The sequence below is a fragment of the Mus pahari genome, chromosome 14 (genome assembly GCF_900095145.1).
Source record: "Mus pahari chromosome 14, PAHARI_EIJ_v1.1, whole genome shotgun sequence".
Classification (NCBI taxonomy): domain Eukaryota; kingdom Metazoa; phylum Chordata; class Mammalia; order Rodentia; family Muridae; genus Mus; species Mus pahari.
In genome coordinates, this window is record NC_034603.1 from 10,840,987 (window position 1) to 10,859,044 (window position 18,058).

Below are 18,058 nucleotides of genomic sequence, written 5' to 3' on the forward strand. Positions count from 1 at the left end.
CCACTTTTCATAACCTAAATTCCCAGATCTGGCACAGAGGTTATTCTGCCTTTCTTTCACCACATTATGGGAGATTCCATGTTCCTTTTACTCATGAGCACTTATAGGAATCTTATGAAAATATGAAAGAAGTAATGCATATCCTAAATTTGAGCATTTTTCTATGCTTTCTTCTTAGACTGCATGTCTCATATTCTATGGTACCTTGATGCCCAGAAGAAGCGCAGCCCTCACTCCCAAGAAGACACATTTGGAGTGTTTTAGAGCGGGAAGCTTTTTGTTATTGCATTTGGAGCTCCCCCTCCACAGTTCTGATTTTTCTGTCACAAGACTGACAGCCTAAAATACTGAACATTAAAATTTTAAGTATTTTAAGAAAAATTCAGTCTCACTCAGGTTCAGACATTCGAGTTTCCACAGGAATTTTGATTTGAATTGGCTTAAATGAGGTGTCCATGGGATACCTAGAACACAAGGGAAGTACATTCAAGCAACTAATCATGGTTCCTTCCCAATATCACATTATCAAGCTTCAAATATTTAGTGGCTGTAGACATTGCAGTTTATCCAATTGAGGTCATGTCATATTGAATTTATAATATTATATAGTATCTAGTACAATGTGTCCTTTCCTCAAAATGTGAAGAGTATTTTTAATTTATTCTTTAAATTTAAAGTGCACTTAACTTGGAAATGTGCTCTGAGGGATAGGCAGTCTAACAAAAACATTATCTCAGATCTTCTTTTAAAAAATCATATTCCTAATCTATACACTTAAATCTTGTGGCTTCAGCAGATTCTTAAAGGATAGTCACTTGACAACAGTTTTTTTTTTTTTTTTTTTTTTTTTTGGTTTTTCGAGACAGGGTGTCTCTGTATAGCCCTGGCTGTCCTGGAACTCACTTTGTAGACCAGGCTGGCCTCGAACTCAGAAATCCGCCTGCCTCTGCCTCCCGAGTGCTGGGATTAAAGGCGTGCGCCACCACGCCCGGCAGTTTTTTTTTTAAATGAAGTATTGCAACAGAAAGTTTAATTAAGTATTACTTTTGAGCCACATAGTAACTAACCTTGATGATCTCTGTGCAGGGAAATTATTTGCTAATAAGGGAAAAAAATCACTAAGTCATTGAAAAATATATATTAAAATCAAAATGAAAGTTCAATATGCATGTAGAAAAGACATGCTTGCAAACATTAAACTGAAAAGAGCAAGTCCTCATAATCAATAACTATACATCAAAGAAATTTTAGGATGGACATATAATTGATAGGAAACTATAAGAAAGATTAAGTGGCCATAGAATTTAAAACTGTGCTCAATTACATTGGCAAGTTGAGAAACAGTAATTAAAATAATCGATTAAGAGCATAATATCTTACAGATAAACAATGGCAGATATTTGAGCTGGTGAACATGCTAATCCTGGATAGCTGCTCATCCCCTACTGTGACATGTAGTAAATGCGCCTAACAAATATACGTAGCTACTATGTGTCAGCGTGAAATAAAAATGAACTTTAAAAATAACAATCTGGCTATAACAATCTGGCTAAAATTGCAGCACAAAGCTCACACATGCTCCATGTACCATTTCATTTTAGTCAACAGAGCTGAGATGGAAAGGAAAGAATGTAGCCGACTAAAGTTCTTCTCAGCAAGGCCAAGTTGTACAGAGAAATAGGACATGGAATGTCTACTCCCTTCCTCCCAGAATTCTCACAATTCCAAGACCTTATACACTAGGCACAAGTGCACTAACTACAGGAGAAGGTTGGTTTTGACATTCGGGTTTTTACTAGGCAAAGCTCACACTTGAAGGAACAAATAATTGCGAAATCATACGCATACAAGTTGGGGTGTGTTTTGAGCAGCTTGCATTTATATATTTATGAAGTGTGTGTGTGTGTGTGTGTGTGTGTGTGTGTGTGTGCATGTGCGTGTGTGTGTGTGTGTGTGTGTGTATAATAATCATTAAAGAAAAAGAGGCCATGAATTTGTGATGGAGGAGGGGTGTTACATGGGAGCATTTGGAGGGAGGAAGAAGGAGAAAATGATGGATTTATATTTTAATTTCAAAATTACTTTAAAAGGAGTGGATAATTTTATTTTTGTTTCTTACATAGCCTAACTTGTCTAAGAATTACACTAGTATGTATCTTATTATTTTATCCTCTATGCCATTGGTTCATTGTTAACCTTGTATTCAGCCACAAGTCATGCTGCCACTGTTTTGCTTTGAACTTCTTGGACAGAAACATGTAGTCTGATTTTATTTAACTATGGTACTTGAAGTCTTCTCCTACTTCAAATTTCCTATTTCTGCCTTATCTGAGAAAAGTAAAAATGAAAATTACATCTGACCGTGGTAGCACGTACCAGCGATCACTTTGGAATCTGAGATTGAAGGATAGCAAGTTCCAGGCCGGCTTGAAGTATGTAGAAAAATGAGAGAAGGAGAAAAAAAAAGTTTCAGGAGAGGAAATGCTAATGAAATGAGATGTATGCCTGTGGCAAATTGGTAATAATAATAATAATAGTTTTTAAAGATATAATATAAGAAAAATGCAGAAATACATCACAGGATTAGGAAAATACATTACTAATAAATAAGTAGCTTAAAGTATATATGTGTATGTATCTGTGTATATATATATATATATATATATATATATATATATATATATATATTGAATAAGGGAAATACTGTTTAGACCTGTAATTTCTTAAAACATGGAAAAAAATAAGAATTTGAAGGCTGGAGAGATGGCTCAGTTAAAGGCACTTGTTGCTTTTGCAGTGTCCAGGTTTAATACCTAGCACTCACATGGTAGCTCATAATCATCTATAGCTTTAGGTTCAGGGGATCTGATAACTTCTTCTGAATTCAATGGTCACCATTCGTGTATGTGGTACAGAGACATAGATATAAGAAAAACTCATACACATAAAATAAATAAATCTTTAAAAGATTTTTAAAGAGTTGGCAGTGTAATAAGTAAAACCATAACGATATTCTTATCATATAGAAGGAGGAAGCTTGGAAGAAGACAATCATCTATAGAACAAAGGCCATCTTGCAGCCTTGCCTGACTGATCTTACTGTCTAATGTTTAGCCTTTCCAGTAGAGAATGAATTATGCATTGAAATATGTAGGTGGGAGGAATATTATTTAGTTCATGAGCAAAAGGAAAACTATACATTTCTTATAAGAGAAGGGACAGAGAAGACAATCGTCATAGAAAGAGAAGAACAAAGCGCAATCTGTGAAAGAAGAGGGACAACGAAGGGACAACGACTTCACCTGAACAGCTAGAAGGGAGAACTGAGCACAAGCAAACGCAATGGGGTCGAATACAGAAATGGTGCGACTGAAGGGAGGAGTGGGACTGTGCTGTAGTTACTTAGAGGCCATGCACCAGAATCACCTATTAAGAGGCACACACCATGAACGACAGTCACAACTATGAAGCAGTTCTGAGACAGTCATGAAGAAATTCACAAGTAGTCCAATGAACGAATGTACAAAGAAATAATAGTCAAAAATAAACAACTACCTAAATCACAGTATTCATCCACACAAGATAGGCTGGAAGGACAGACTAGTGACATACTAATAGAGAGTAAAGGAAGAGTGGCAGATAGAAATAGACAACCCCAACAGATTGCATACAATATAAATCCATTCATATTTTACCGAATGGAGAACTGATCAATTCTAAAAATTGTGACTACATTATTGGTTTCTAGGAGCCAGGAACAGGTGACAGGAGACAAGGCTATGCATGTGGATATAAAAGTGAATTTAGATTCTTTGTGTGTCAGTAATTGCTCTGTCAGTGCCATGACTTTGATAATGAATACACTAGTTTACACAGATAAAGATAGTCTATACTTACTACACACAGAGATGAGATGTAAACTTGGAGAAATCTGAAGAAAATAGGTGAACTATACCTCTGATGATGTCCTACCACAACACTATGCTAATGATTTGCAAAATGTTACTGTAGGAAGAAACCAGTTTCTGTAATACTTACTAAATGTGTACCAGGATTTATAAGGATCTTAAAGTAAGAAATTAATTTAATAAATAGCTATGAACTTCATATTTCACCTGTCACATTTAAAATTCTTGAGTGTTGCTTCATTATAATAATAAGAGTCAGTTGTGCAAACTAACTAACTAACTAACTAACTAACTAACTAACTAACTAATCCGCAGTTTCCATTAGTAAGGCTAACCAGAGTAGAAAGGCTTTAGGACAAGCCGGAACTCTGACCCCTGGGGAAAGGCTCATCCACAAATACTTGGAAAAATCTGTGAACAAAAGTGAGCCATGAGCCAGATCACTTAAGTAGCAATTTACACAAATTTATGGACGTTAAGTGTGGACTTCTTTGAGAACAAGAGTTTCTCAGAAGGCAGTTTGAAGAAAACACATAGTCTTTTTGAGTGTTCCCTTCACCGCACAATAACACTCTCAGATTAAAATCCAGGGAGAGAGTCTGTCACAGTTCCATGAGGAGAAGACAAGTAGTTGATTTCAAGTAAGCTCTTAGAACCCTCCAGAGAAAAGGGTTATGCTTTGGAGGAAAAATAAAATTTAAGGAGAAATCTCCCTTTCACTCTTTCTAGCACGTTTAAGTGGCAAAATGTGCATCTGTGAACAGGGCCACTTGTCATTTCAAACACAAAGTCTGGCATTAGTACAGCTAGAGAAGGAACGAGGTTGAAGGAAAACCTACAGCAGTGGGGGAAATCTCACAAATCACTGCATCATTGACATCGAATGGGAAGAATTCAGACTAAGTTCTCTCCCTATGAACTGTCTTGAGCAAAGAGCTCCAGGACTATGGCCACCCATTAGAGTTAAAGGAGCTTAGTCTTTCTGAAAAGTGCTTAGAACTTTCCAAAGCCAATTTAGGAAGTGTCGAAGAGGAGGAGGAGGAGGAGGAGGAGGAGGAGGGTAGGGGAAGTAATCTAAAACCTGACACATTTTACCACACCAAAAATTAGGTTTAAACTCATCCTTAGCCTATTTGTGGGAAACCCTCACATTAAAGTCAAGTGAGTTTTAATATCGATTGCCAGACACAATGTTTTGGGGTGCTTGTTGATCTACTTTATTGGATTTAAATACCTACCAGTCTACCAATTCTTATTCCACCCTAATTTCTTCTAAGCCCCCAACACAACGTAGGAGAGAAAGACGTTTAGAGGGGGAAGGGGGTGCATACCTCTTTAGACTAGTTCCTGCTGATTAGGGGCATCCAGTTCCTTGAGGCAAGTCCAATCTTTGTCACAATATCTTCAACCAGCAATCTGGCAATAGCAAAACCATCATGTGGAACCAGAAGAAGCAGGGAGAGCAGCAGCTACCACAGGCCTTCTTGGGGCTCTCACATTTATACCCTCCCAAGGGTCCCCAGAATTCCAAACAAAATCTATCTGCACCTTGCAAAAATCATGCCTTTCCTACAGCACAAGATAAATCATAGTCAGTGGCTGTGGACAATCTGAAGCAGCCCCACATCAGACCCCTGTGATTGAAACACATCACATAACCGAAATGCTCACTACAGCAATGTGCTTTTTTTAAAAATTAGATATTTTCTTTATTTATATTTCAAATGTTTTCAGGTTCCCTAATGAAGGAGAAAGAGAAAGGACCCAAGGAGCTAAAGAGGTTTGCAGTCCCATAGGAAGAAAAACAATATGAACTCACCAGTACCCCCAGAGCTCCCAGGGACTAAGCCACCAACCAAAGAGTACACATGGTGGGACTCATGGCTCCAGCTGCATTTGTAACAGGATGGCCTAGTCAGCCATCAATGGGAGGAGAGGCCCTTGGTCCTTGCTCTATGCCCCAGTGTAGGGGAATGCCAGGTCCAGAAAGCAAGAGTGGGTGGGTTGGGGAGCAGAGGGAGGTGGGAGGGGCTAGGGGATGTTCGGAGGGGAAACTAGGAAAGGGTATAACATTTGAAATATAAATAAAGAACATATCTAATAAAGAAAAGGAATGTGCTTTTAAATAAAATAACACATCATGAAATAAGAAGCTCTGTATGGAGAGACAATAAAATCAGAAAAATGGAGTCAGATAGGACACTGGAATAATCCAACAAGACATTGGACCTGTCCATAGCTAGAAGGGTAAAAGATCAATGGAGAAGCAGATAACATGTCAGAAGTATGTAAGGTGCACATCAAGACATCAAGAATGAAAGGGCCCTCACTGGGCAGATACAGTGAAAGTGAGCAAGCATGCTCTAGAAAAATAGGAAAGGAAAGAGAAGCAGAACAGTTTGTGCTTTATGAAGGGAGGCAGAATTGAAGACCCCATGATGATAAGCAACAGGCTGATGTGAAAGACTTGTACTTCCAACTGAGGACATGATGTCTGCACCTGTTGCTACCAAGAGCCATTTCTGGGTTTGTGGTCCTACTGCAGCTGGGGTCTGTGATAATGCCTGTATCTACCTGTTAATACCGAAGGCTACGAGGATGTCTGTGGTCCTTTAGCCTAAAGCCATATTGGTGCACTGACCTGGTTCTGTCCCTCACTGGCCACCACATGGTACTGTCAGTGATAATATGGACATGGGAGAACTGGCTTGCCTCTCACCTGGCAGGACAACCAATTCAGCTCCCACCAGACCTAGATTCATGGCTTCCAGTTGTCCCACCCCAACATCTTTCCCTTCTATGAGCTTCTGGAACAAAAGGGGCTGGTCCTGCAGATCCATTGCCTCAGGATCCTCATGACCCAAGGCAACAGCAGGATATCAGTGAATCCCTAGGAAGGCCCAGTGTTGTTGCTGTAGCAGAAGACAGAGGCTTTGAACTAATAATTCATTGTAGTAAACATTCACAAATATGTCTAGTTGGGCAAAAGGGTATACAGAGTAACACGCCACAACTTTTAATTGCACTACAACAAGTATATCTTTGGTGGAGAGATTGGAGTGGTATATACGAAGAACATGGAGAGGCAGGTCATTGCTCAAAGAAGAAGGCAGGAGTTTTGTTTTGTTTTGTTTTGTTTTTTCTTTTCTTTTATCAACTTTTATTTTATTTTTTAAATTTTCTTTGGAGGAGGAAGTTATAAGAGTAGAGGGTAGCTGTGGAGATATTGGGAAATGTGGGGGACTGAGGTACATGATGTAAAGTTCCAAGAAGTTTGATACAAATTTAGTTAATAAAAAGAATGAGACAAAATGAAACAAAATATCCAAGATAGCATCTGGGAGACAAAGCACAGGAAAAAATACATTCATGAAGTGTGCTTAGCCCTGAGCCAGAAGCAGCCTAAAGTAAATGAACAGAAAAAAATCAATAGAAATCAGAAAGGACATATGAGATCTATGACATAATTTCAATGCTTTGCCACATCAGTGAACAGAATTCAAGAAATAGATGGAGGAGAAAGAATCCATCAAAACAAAGTAATGTTATGGTAATAGGTAAGAACATAAGAACATCTCCAATTATACAGCCCCAGCAGAGATCCAAGACATTCAGAGAACACAATAAAAACAAATAAGAACAAAATGAAAACTCAAATTTTCAAATTTTATAAAACCAAAGACAGAAAACTTTTAAAGTAGCTAACAAAAAATAAACAACCAGCCTAACAAAAGTAAACAGTATAGGAAACTACACTTTAGAAATAAACCAAAAAGAAATGGAGTAAAATATTTAAAATATTGAAAGAAAAATGCATTGACATAGGAGTATATGCTCAGTGACATTCTCCTTCAAAGTTAAAGGAATAATACAGACTTTCGCATACTAGCAAAGTGGAGTGACTCGCAGTTCTCAGACATGGTCTACAAAGGAGTTATTAAATTGAATGGAAATTGATATAGGTTAAAAGCTGCTTATGTATATGCATACGAACACATGAGGTGTTTATGTACATGTTCATGCATGTGTGGAGTCTGTGTGTATGCTTATGGACCTTTGCATACACAGAAAATTTATTCATTACATTAATTTATCTAAATGGAAACTTTATGATAATTATGTTCAAACATTTGGATGATTATAACATGTTTTTCAATGAAGTATGTAACAGCACCATTAAGGTATGATAGAAAACTTGGCTATGGTATCTCCTTATAGCAGTAGAAAAAGAAATAAGACAATAACCAAAGAAAATTTCCAAGCCAGAGTATAAAATAAGCCTACAGGAGTTGGTTAGGAAAACCCTAGGGATTTGTAAAATTTTTTAGGCTCTTGCCAGTCCTCTTGATTTTCTTGAAGAAGTAATTACAATGTTATATTTTTGAAGATGTCACAAAACTTGTTTCATGGTATAGAAATGGCAAGCATAACTGAGCCTTACATGCATTCCCCCTCTAAAGACCTTTGAAAGTGTTGGAAGGTGTTGTGCAGACTACTAGAGACAAAAGACATCAATGGTCTTGTCAATCTATGAATTGTATGAAACAAAAAAATGCTAGTCTGTGAAGTAATATGTGCCAACCAGTTCAATGGTGGCACAACTATGGTATGGGCTAACCAACTGCCCTCTGATTGAATCTGAGATCAGATCTACAGGAGGGAATTCATGTGTAGACAGTGAAACAGCTCAACCACACATGCCTAAGGAGATAATAGGCCTGGGAGTGTAAAACCTGCTACTTAAAAACAAACAACCTCACATAACATCACCTAGATAATCATGACCTCCAAAATCCTTGCCTGGTCTCCTGGTTCTTTAATTGGCCCTGCCATCTCTAGTCAGGGTAGTCCTTCTGATCTATAGAAGTAAAACCTCAGCACCGTTGGTAAAGTCCTACCATAGATTCTCCTTCCCACAAGTATTAAGTCTACACACCTGCATGATGCTCAAGACTCCCTAATTCTGCTGAGTTATCTGTGGCCAGTCCTTCAGATCATGTAGATCTCACCTGGTCCACACCAGGGGAAGCCCAGCCATTCAGCAGCTTTTCCTTTAGTCAGTTATCAACTGGTTGTTCATTCTTTAACTGCCAGTGACAATTTTATGCCAAACTGTAAACCCTTTGGTGCAGGGGTGGTGTTATTTAACTTTTTCAATCAGTGTTTAGCACAGGACCTGGCATTTCATGGATGGCAAATTAGACCATTTAAGATAAAGAAGGAGAACAATATTTTAAAAGAGAGACTTTAACAATACTAGATTGTCTACACAGCAGGAGGGGTGGTTTCTGCAGCTTTGAAAGAAATAAACATTCCTCCATAGCTAGTAGGATTGAAAACAAGGACAACTCCTCTGGAAATCAATCTTGTAGTTCCTCAGAAAACTGGAAACAGTGCTACTTGAAGACCAAGCTATACTACTCCTAGGCAAATACCCAAAAGATGCTGCACAATATCACAAGGACACATGCTCTACTATGTTAAAAGAAGCCTTATTTGAAATAGCCAGAAACTGGAAGCAACCAAGATGTCCATCAACTGAAGAATGATTCAGAAAATATGTTTCATCTACACAATGGAATACTATTCAACTATTTAAAATGAGAACATTGTGAATTTTGTAGGCTAATGGATGGAACTAGAAAATATCATCCTGAGTGAGGTAACCTAGACCCAAAAGAACATGCATGGTGTATTCTCACTGATAAGTGGATATTAGCCAAAAAGTACAGAATATCCATAATACACCGCACAGACCCTAAGCAGTTAAACAAGAAGGAAGGCTCAAGTGAAGATGCTGCAATCCCACTTAGAAGCGGAAACAATAATTATGGGAGGCAGTGGGAATGAGACACCTGAGTGGAAAAGAGGAGAGGAAAGAGGGAGACAGGATCAGGTATGGTCCTCCATGTTGAGACAGGAGAAAAGCTCAGAGGGTTAGAAGAATGAATGGACACATGCAGCTGCCCAGAGTGGGGAGTGTCAGAAGCCTCTAGAAAGTCCCAGAGATCTAGAAGGATGAGGCTTCCTTGACTCACTCAGTGACTTTAGTAAAAATGCCCAACAGTGGAAAGATGGAACCTGAAGACACCACACTACTGTTAGACAGGGCCTCCAGTGAGGGATGGGGACATCAACCCACCTTCAAAATTTTCAACCCCAAATTGTTCCTGCCTAAAAGTAATGCAGGGACAAACTGAAGCATAGACTGAATGAGTGGCCAACAAGTGACTTGCCCAACTTGGGAGCTATCCCAGGTGGGGACACCAAACCCTGACACTGTTACTGATGCTATGTTGTGCTTGCAGACAGAAGCCTAGCATGGCTGTCTTCTGAGAGGCTCTGCCAGATGCTGACTGAGACAGATGTAGAAACAATGCACATCCAACATTGGACTGAGGTTGAGGACCCCTGTGAAAGAGTTAGGGGAGGACTGAAGGAATGAAAGGAAATCATAGAAAGAGAAACAGTGTCAAGTAACCTGCATCCCTGGGAGATCTCAGAGACTAAGCTACCAACCAAAGAACATACAGAGGCTGGACCAAGGCCCCAGCACATATGTAGCAGAGGACTGCCTTATTTGGCCTCAGTGGAACAAAATGCCTCTAATCCTGTAGAAAATTGATCTCGGGGGAAGGGGAAGGAAGAACTCTGCCACGGGTGGTGGAATATAAAAAACAAAATAATTAATAAATAATAATAATTTTTAAAAGACTAGATTTCCTACACAGGTGGAGGAGTGGTTTCTGCAACTTTGAGATAGATAGATAGATAGATAGATAGATAGATAGATAGATAGATAGATAGATAGATAGATAGATAGGTAGATAGATAGACAGATGACAAACAAAGAAACCATCAAACAAGTTAGCTTTGAGTTTGAATTGAGGTGAAAATCCCAGAACTAAGAAAGCTTGCTCTGTTTAAAAGGACTTCAATGCAAAATGGTTAAAATCAGATTTTATTTTTAATCAAGAGGCCTTTTGCAACTTCATTGACCATAGCATCTGTTATACCATTTAGTATCATTACTTAGAATGAATTGCGTTTTCTAAATTTGTCCCAGAACTCATCTGTAAATGGGATGGCATTCTTTTTTAGCATGTTCAAATTTCAAGTGATTGAGTAAGTATAAAAGTCCCTTGGAGATTTGAGTCATATTCAGGGAGTAATTAAGATTTGTTTGAAAATGGACTATAACGTATGATTATGGTATTACATACATGAACTGTATTTACTGATTTTGTATGTTTTGAGCATACTAATGGAAGCAAAACCAGTTTTACTTGTTTTATCACCTTCAAAATGTGCAAGATAAATAGATTTGTACATTGACAACTTCTATTGTTTCACATGTTCTAATTGTTGTGAATTTCACCATTGCAAAACTTACACCTTACCCTTTTGGTATGACCAAAATTATGATTAGTTGCCTAAGTTTTCTACAGGTGATAACAGATTTTTAGGACAAGTCAAGGGGTAAGGGGCGATTTCTCTCAATATGTATTTAATGGAGCTGGGAAGATGACTCAGTGGGTAAAACATTTGCAATAGAAAGCCCAGAGTTTGAATTCCCACATACACATTACTGTATAGTAAGCCTGGTGGCTGCCCAAATCCTAGCACTCCCAAGGCTGAGACAAGAATTCCTCTGTCAAGGTGGCTATAAACACACTAGTTGGATAAGTAAGCCCTGGGTTTCAGTGAAAGAACTACATTAATATATAAATTGGAAAGTGATAGAAGACTTCTACAGTCAACCTTTGACCTCCTCACATACATACACATGTTCAGATGAATACTCACACACACAAGGACTCAAAAACTTGGGAACATGTACACACACACACACACACACACACACACACACATACATACATACACATACACAGAGAGAGAGAGAGAGAGAGAGAGAGAGAGAGAGAGAGACAGAGAGACAGAGAGAGAGACAGAGAGAGAGACAGAGACAGAGAGAGACAGAGATAGAGACAAAGACAGACAGAGACAGAGAGTCTCAAAACCATTTAACTGAACCACTCTCTATGACCATGTGTATGGAATAGTTGGTGAAATGAATGCAGGCTAATACTTGTCTAAGCATGTAATATTTAAGTCTTTTATTGACTCATTTCTTTAATATTATTTATATGGATTTACTAGTTACTTATTATATATAAAATAGACTCCATCAGAGCACTATTTTTTTCAATGGCCAGTAAAGACACACTTTCAGAGTTTATAGTGTGGTAATTATCAAGGGAAATTTCCAGTATGTGCTGTGATCTAAGAAGCAAAGAATACTAGTGAAATGTATACAGGCTTACTATACAGTAATGTGTATGTGGGAATTCAAAAGCAGAAGAGTCAGTCTGGAAACCAACAGCAAACTTTCTCAATCAAAGTGGACCCTCAATTGAGAGCGAACGAACAGTGGGTGACAGCTCTTCACTGAAATTCCATGAGCATGACTGCTATTTAGAGGTCTGTGCATGAGAATGCTCTAGATCCACAGAAGAAACCCATCCAGACCATTGATCTACAAAATACCCAGTGTTCCAAGCTACCCTAAACATCACAGCTTTCCACTTTCATTGAAATTTTCTACATTCATTGTTAAATGAGTCAGTAACAGGTCCCATCCAAAAAGAGTAACATTATACTTTTAGTCTTTGAGAAAAATCAAGACTTCTGCCAGCTTTCTTCCTATTTAATCATGTGCTGACTCTCAAGAGTTCCTTTGACACTGTCTTTAAATGAATCCCTTAGCAAGTCTGGTTGTTAAAAATCACAGGTCTTCACCTGAATATGCTTCAAGGTCTTGGTGTTGTGCACGAGTCCTCATTAGGAAAGTGACAGAGCCTTGATTCTTACTTGGTTTGGAAAAGAAAATGATGCCTCATGTCTGGGCATGCTAGTTTTTGTTATAAAAATAAATGTGAGATCTGAGAGTCAGGTGGACCTAGATAGCTCAGACTGAAATTCTGAATAGGGAAAGTGGTTTGGGGACTGGACCAATTTAGGGGAACTATTTTTATTCATTCTTTAATTTTGTATTTTTAGAGGATGCTCAGATTATTTACAGGGTCACCAGAAAGAGATATTTATCATGAGGGTGTGTCTTTTCAAGACATAAAAACTTTCTCTTCATTAAATTAGAAATATATACAAGGGATTTGTAATTAGAATGTCATACGATTTTATCAATAAATGTCTTTTTTTTTCAAAGGACTCAAGACTTTTTCTCTGTGTAATGAAGGAGTTAATAAACAAATGGGAAATGCCTATGAAAAGATAACAAGAAATCTATATTCTGAGTATAGAGCAAACATTAGTAATGGGTCACAGCATTTTTTTATGTTGAAGGCAAATATGATTTTAAGAGTCAGTCACAGTACAGTGCTTTAGAGAGCCAAATCAGCTGGAGCTGGAAAAGGGGATACAAATTTTTCTTTATTAGCTAGGTCACTTAGGATTTTCCTTCCACTATTAATCCTCACATAATGTGGGGAAAAAGTGGGGTCCTGCATCTGCTCAGGGGCTAGGGCTGCTGGGCAAGGAAGGATGTGGGAAGAGAAGTCTGACTGCACAGAACCCCATGGAACCTCAGGGAGGGCATTGAACTGTGATAACCTGTGGGTTCTCGCTCGGGGGGTGAGGGAGGCACAGTCTGAGGTCCCCACAAACCTGCTGGAGTTGGACTCTGACTCTCAGGCACTACAGACCACTGGGCACCATGGAAGAGTCGGTTCTGGGGTCCCTGGGCCGCACAGAGGACAGAAATGTCAGGTTCTCACTCTCAAATATCCCAGGTGCCATTGTATGTCACAGAAGAGCTCAGAACAAAGTGGGGACCTTCAGGTGGACTTTGGTCCAGGGGCCAAAGGAAAAAGGGCAGGGAGGATAAGAGTTCCAACTGGTTAATGCAGGGATGAGGGTGTCTGGCTAGCTCAGGTGGCTTGCTCTTTGGGCAGCTTGGGTTAGTGGCGATCATGGCTGGAGCGCAGTGAGGTTAGATGCTCAGCTCATTAGAAGGAAACCTGCTCCATTGCTCCAGCATGGTGGATCCCGATGAGAAGAGGCAGTCCATGGTTTTAAGGTTTTTATTATCGAAAGGCAGAGAAAGGGAGAGAGTAGGGAAGGAGAGGCAGGCCATGGCCATGTGGAGAGAGGGGGGAAAGGAGTGGGGAGAGGGGAAGCAAGAAGGCAAGAAAGAAGCAAGAGTAAGAGAGTGAGGAGGGGGGTAAGCAGCTCCTTTTATAGTGTGCTGTGCCATCCTTGCTGTTGCCAGGTAACTGTGGTGGTGGAGTACCAGGAGCTTGGGGGGGCGGGCATTGCCTACTTGACTGATGGCCAGACACCTCTCTGCAGGAGGCTGTGGGTGGCTGTAGCTGCGACAGAAGCCAGTGGCCCAGGAAGCATGGCCAAACTCCTCCCTACCTATGAAGGCAGAAGTCACTGCCCACCAGTCTCTGGGGTTCCAGACCTGTGCTCCACAGGCACCAGGCTGTCTGTACACAGCTTACCACCCCACAACATAGTCTAACTCTACAATCTGCATTTGCTTTACCTTTTCAGAAATGAATTGTTATTTTTGAAATCATAATACATAATTTCCTCTCTCCAACTCCTCCCATATGCCCTTTGTTCTTCCTCAAATGCATGGTCTTCTTTTCTCTAATTGTTGTTACACACAAACACATAAATACAACTTTCTCAGTCTCAAACTATTCTAGACTACACTGTTGCAACTTGGTTGCTCCCCAGAAGTACACAGTAAGTTTCCATTGCTGAACACATCATGCACGTCATACACAGAACCCACAGGACCTGAGCTGGATCTGAAATGAAAGTCTCCTCCCGGATCAGTAGCTTTCTTAGCCCTGGGAGGAATCGTGCTTTACTTTTTAAATGTTATTTTAATGCAAAATAAAGACATTCATTTAAAAACATATACGACAAAAAGAACAAAAATTACTGTAAATGGAAAAAGAATAAAAGTCAGCCACTAATCTTACCTTTTATATTTTGAGAGGTCTTTAAGTTCTAGATTCATTATCAAATTACTCATATGAGTGCCATGATATGATCATTCTTCCTCCAACTTTTACTACTTCTTTTACTTCTTAAGATTCTCCTATAATTACTTCATATCACTCTTCTCTTTTCCCTCCAAAGTCTCACATATATTTCCTTTTAAAATTCGTATACTCTTTTTTCCCATTAATTGTTGTTACGAGTGTTTTTGTTTGTATGTTCCAAAACAAATTAAGCATGCTCATACTTGACATGCTCATACTTGACATGCTCATACTTGATAATGTTTTCAGAGCAGACTTTTTTGGTATTGGATAGCCAATTCATGTGTTCTTCCCTGTGGAAGTATATTTCTCCCACTCACAGCCTTCCTTGGTTGCCTAAATTTCTTTGTGTAGGGATTTGACCTCGTTTAATTTTCTACATCCACTTTGGCATGTCTTTTGTTTTTTATTGTTTACGCACTCTCGGACAGTCTCATTAGTGGGATATTGTGGATGTAACTTTTGATATTGCTTGGAGACTCATTGTTTCACTGCACACTCCCTCATTCTTTGGGTCTTATTGTCTTCCCACCAATCTTCTGCAATGATTCCTGAGCCTTCGCTTTGGGGTTTGTTTTGTAAATGTATCTATTGTGACTGTGATTCACAACTCTGCTGGTTGTTGTTGTTGTAGTTGTTGTTGTTGTTGTTGTGGTGGTGGTGGTGGTGGTGGTGGTGGTGGTGGTGATGGTTCTCTGAAATGGCATCCCTCTGTTGCAAAGAGAAGTTTCTTTGATGAGGAATAAGGACAATGCTGCCCTCTGTTTTCTGCATCCTACAGTCCTATGGTGCTTTCCCCCTTTAGTTTGCAGGCTCATGTCTTCATTATGACCTTTATCGTCTCTTCATGACTGTTTTATCTTTACTATTCTCTACGTTAAGAATATGAAAAATTCACATGATCACCATACTATCATTCCTCTACAGCTATCGTTTTCTCTATAACAACTATTCTTTGCCATATTTTAGCAAGCTTCTTCTTTCTTTCTTTTTTCTTGTGTTCTTTGTTTTATCTTATTTAACATTTCAATAATGATTCCTTTTTTTTCTGGTTTGTACTTGAGGAATGATTTGTTATTCCTAGCTGAAAGCAGTCCAATTTTCAATATTTTGCTATAATTTGCACTTTACTCTATTTCCCTCAATTATGTCTTTCCATATATAAATATAAATTATATATAATTATTACAATAAATTATTATATAATTAATAATTATTATAGTATATATTTTAAATATATAATATATTATAATGTAATAATTGTAAACATTATAGTGTATTTACAATTCTCACATTAAAGTGGATATATGATTATAGTATTATAGAACATTACTAATTAATTACTATCTTCTATCTTATATTATTATGTATTACTATGTATTTTCTTACTCCCAAGAAATTTTAATCACTTTTGTATTAGTCCACAGTCAAAGCTTTGGAGCAATGCATTCAGTTTGCTAATCCACTGTTTCTGGGAGTTTATTTTTTTCTATTTTGTTGGAAAATGTTCTTACAATATATTAGTAAACACTGAAAAAACCTAAAAAATTTTTCTTTCAGGTAGTTTCTTATTCTCTTTTTCAAACCACTGCCTTGAATTTACAAAGACAATCCTGTTGTCTTCTGCCACTCAGCTAAAAAATCAAGAGTGTTACAAAGTTTCTTTTTCCTTCTTCCACAAAATTAGAGATACACAGAGGTTCCAGTCACGTGCCCCCCTTTTTATACCTTTACTCATTTTCTCTGGATGAAAATTAGATCTTGATTTATAATTTTGCATAGACATGTGGCAGTACTTAAACTTGGATCTCTTGGTCACTCTTCCATTGCACAGAGAGTCTGCAAAACAACTAAATTCTGTATATCTTTGAGACATCGCAAGCTGACCCCATCCATTGTGAAATTTTAGTTTTCCAGATCAATTTTGACTGCTTTCCTATTTCTGATTCAGTGAAGAAAGTGCAACTTTGATTTCTCAATTATACAATCTACATAACTGGGAACCATCCAACAGTCAGTACTGCATTTCCCTTCTGATGCATCCCCTAATTATATATAAGTTAATGTTCATACTAGCTCCATATGCCACACAATTAAGCCCAAAGCACTCTTTTCTCTTGTCTATAGTAGGTGTTTGAATTATCTTCTTAATTTTATTTTCATCATTTTTTGTCAGACCTCAGCACTGAGCACTAGAGTGAGTTTTAAAAAACTTTCTGGATAGGGTTAATTAATAGTATGATTAAGATATTCATTTTCTTCTGTAGATCTGGTACAAGCCGTTCAACAGTGGTGCAGGTGGCCCTAGACAGGGGAGCTGTAATCCCTATTTTTCCAGAGGCTGTATGGGCTGCATTCCTAAAAAATAGGAAATAGGAAGTCAGCCTGATATTGGAGGACCAGGTAGAGTAGATAGGCCCATATAGACAAGGTCTAGGTAGCTAACCTAATACAAGAGGTTGCTGGATGATGTCTACTCTAATATTTTTAATTTTATAAACTACACTTAGGAATAAAATATTTAAGCCAGTGGGCTGACCATATCAGCTACCACCCAGGACCAGATCTAGGGCTTCTAGTTGGCCCACCTCAAAATCGTCATCATATATAAACTGTTGGATCACATGAAAGGTCTTGTCTTGCCAAGCCTAAGCTGCTGGATCCCCAAGACACAGGGTAACAACAGGAAACTAGGGGAGAGTTCCAGTGAGGAGCCAATGTTGATGGTGTGACAGAAGTGTCAAAGACCTTGAATCAGATCAAGGACTCCTTGCAGTCAACATTCGCTAGTAAAGATATGTGAGGACAGATGGGTCGTTTGTGAGACACACTGATATACTACTGCTTACACTATGAGATGTTTCCTATGTTTTGTCTATTTTTATTTGTGAGTGTGTGTGTGTGTGTGTGTGCACGTGCACGCGTGCGTGCGTTTTATGATCTTATGGGGGAGGTTTTTTTTTTCTTTATTTACATTTCAAATGCTATAAAAGTTCCCTATACACCACCCCCACCCCTGCTCCCCTACCCACCCACTCCCACTACTTGGCCCAGGCCTTCCCTTGTGCTGGG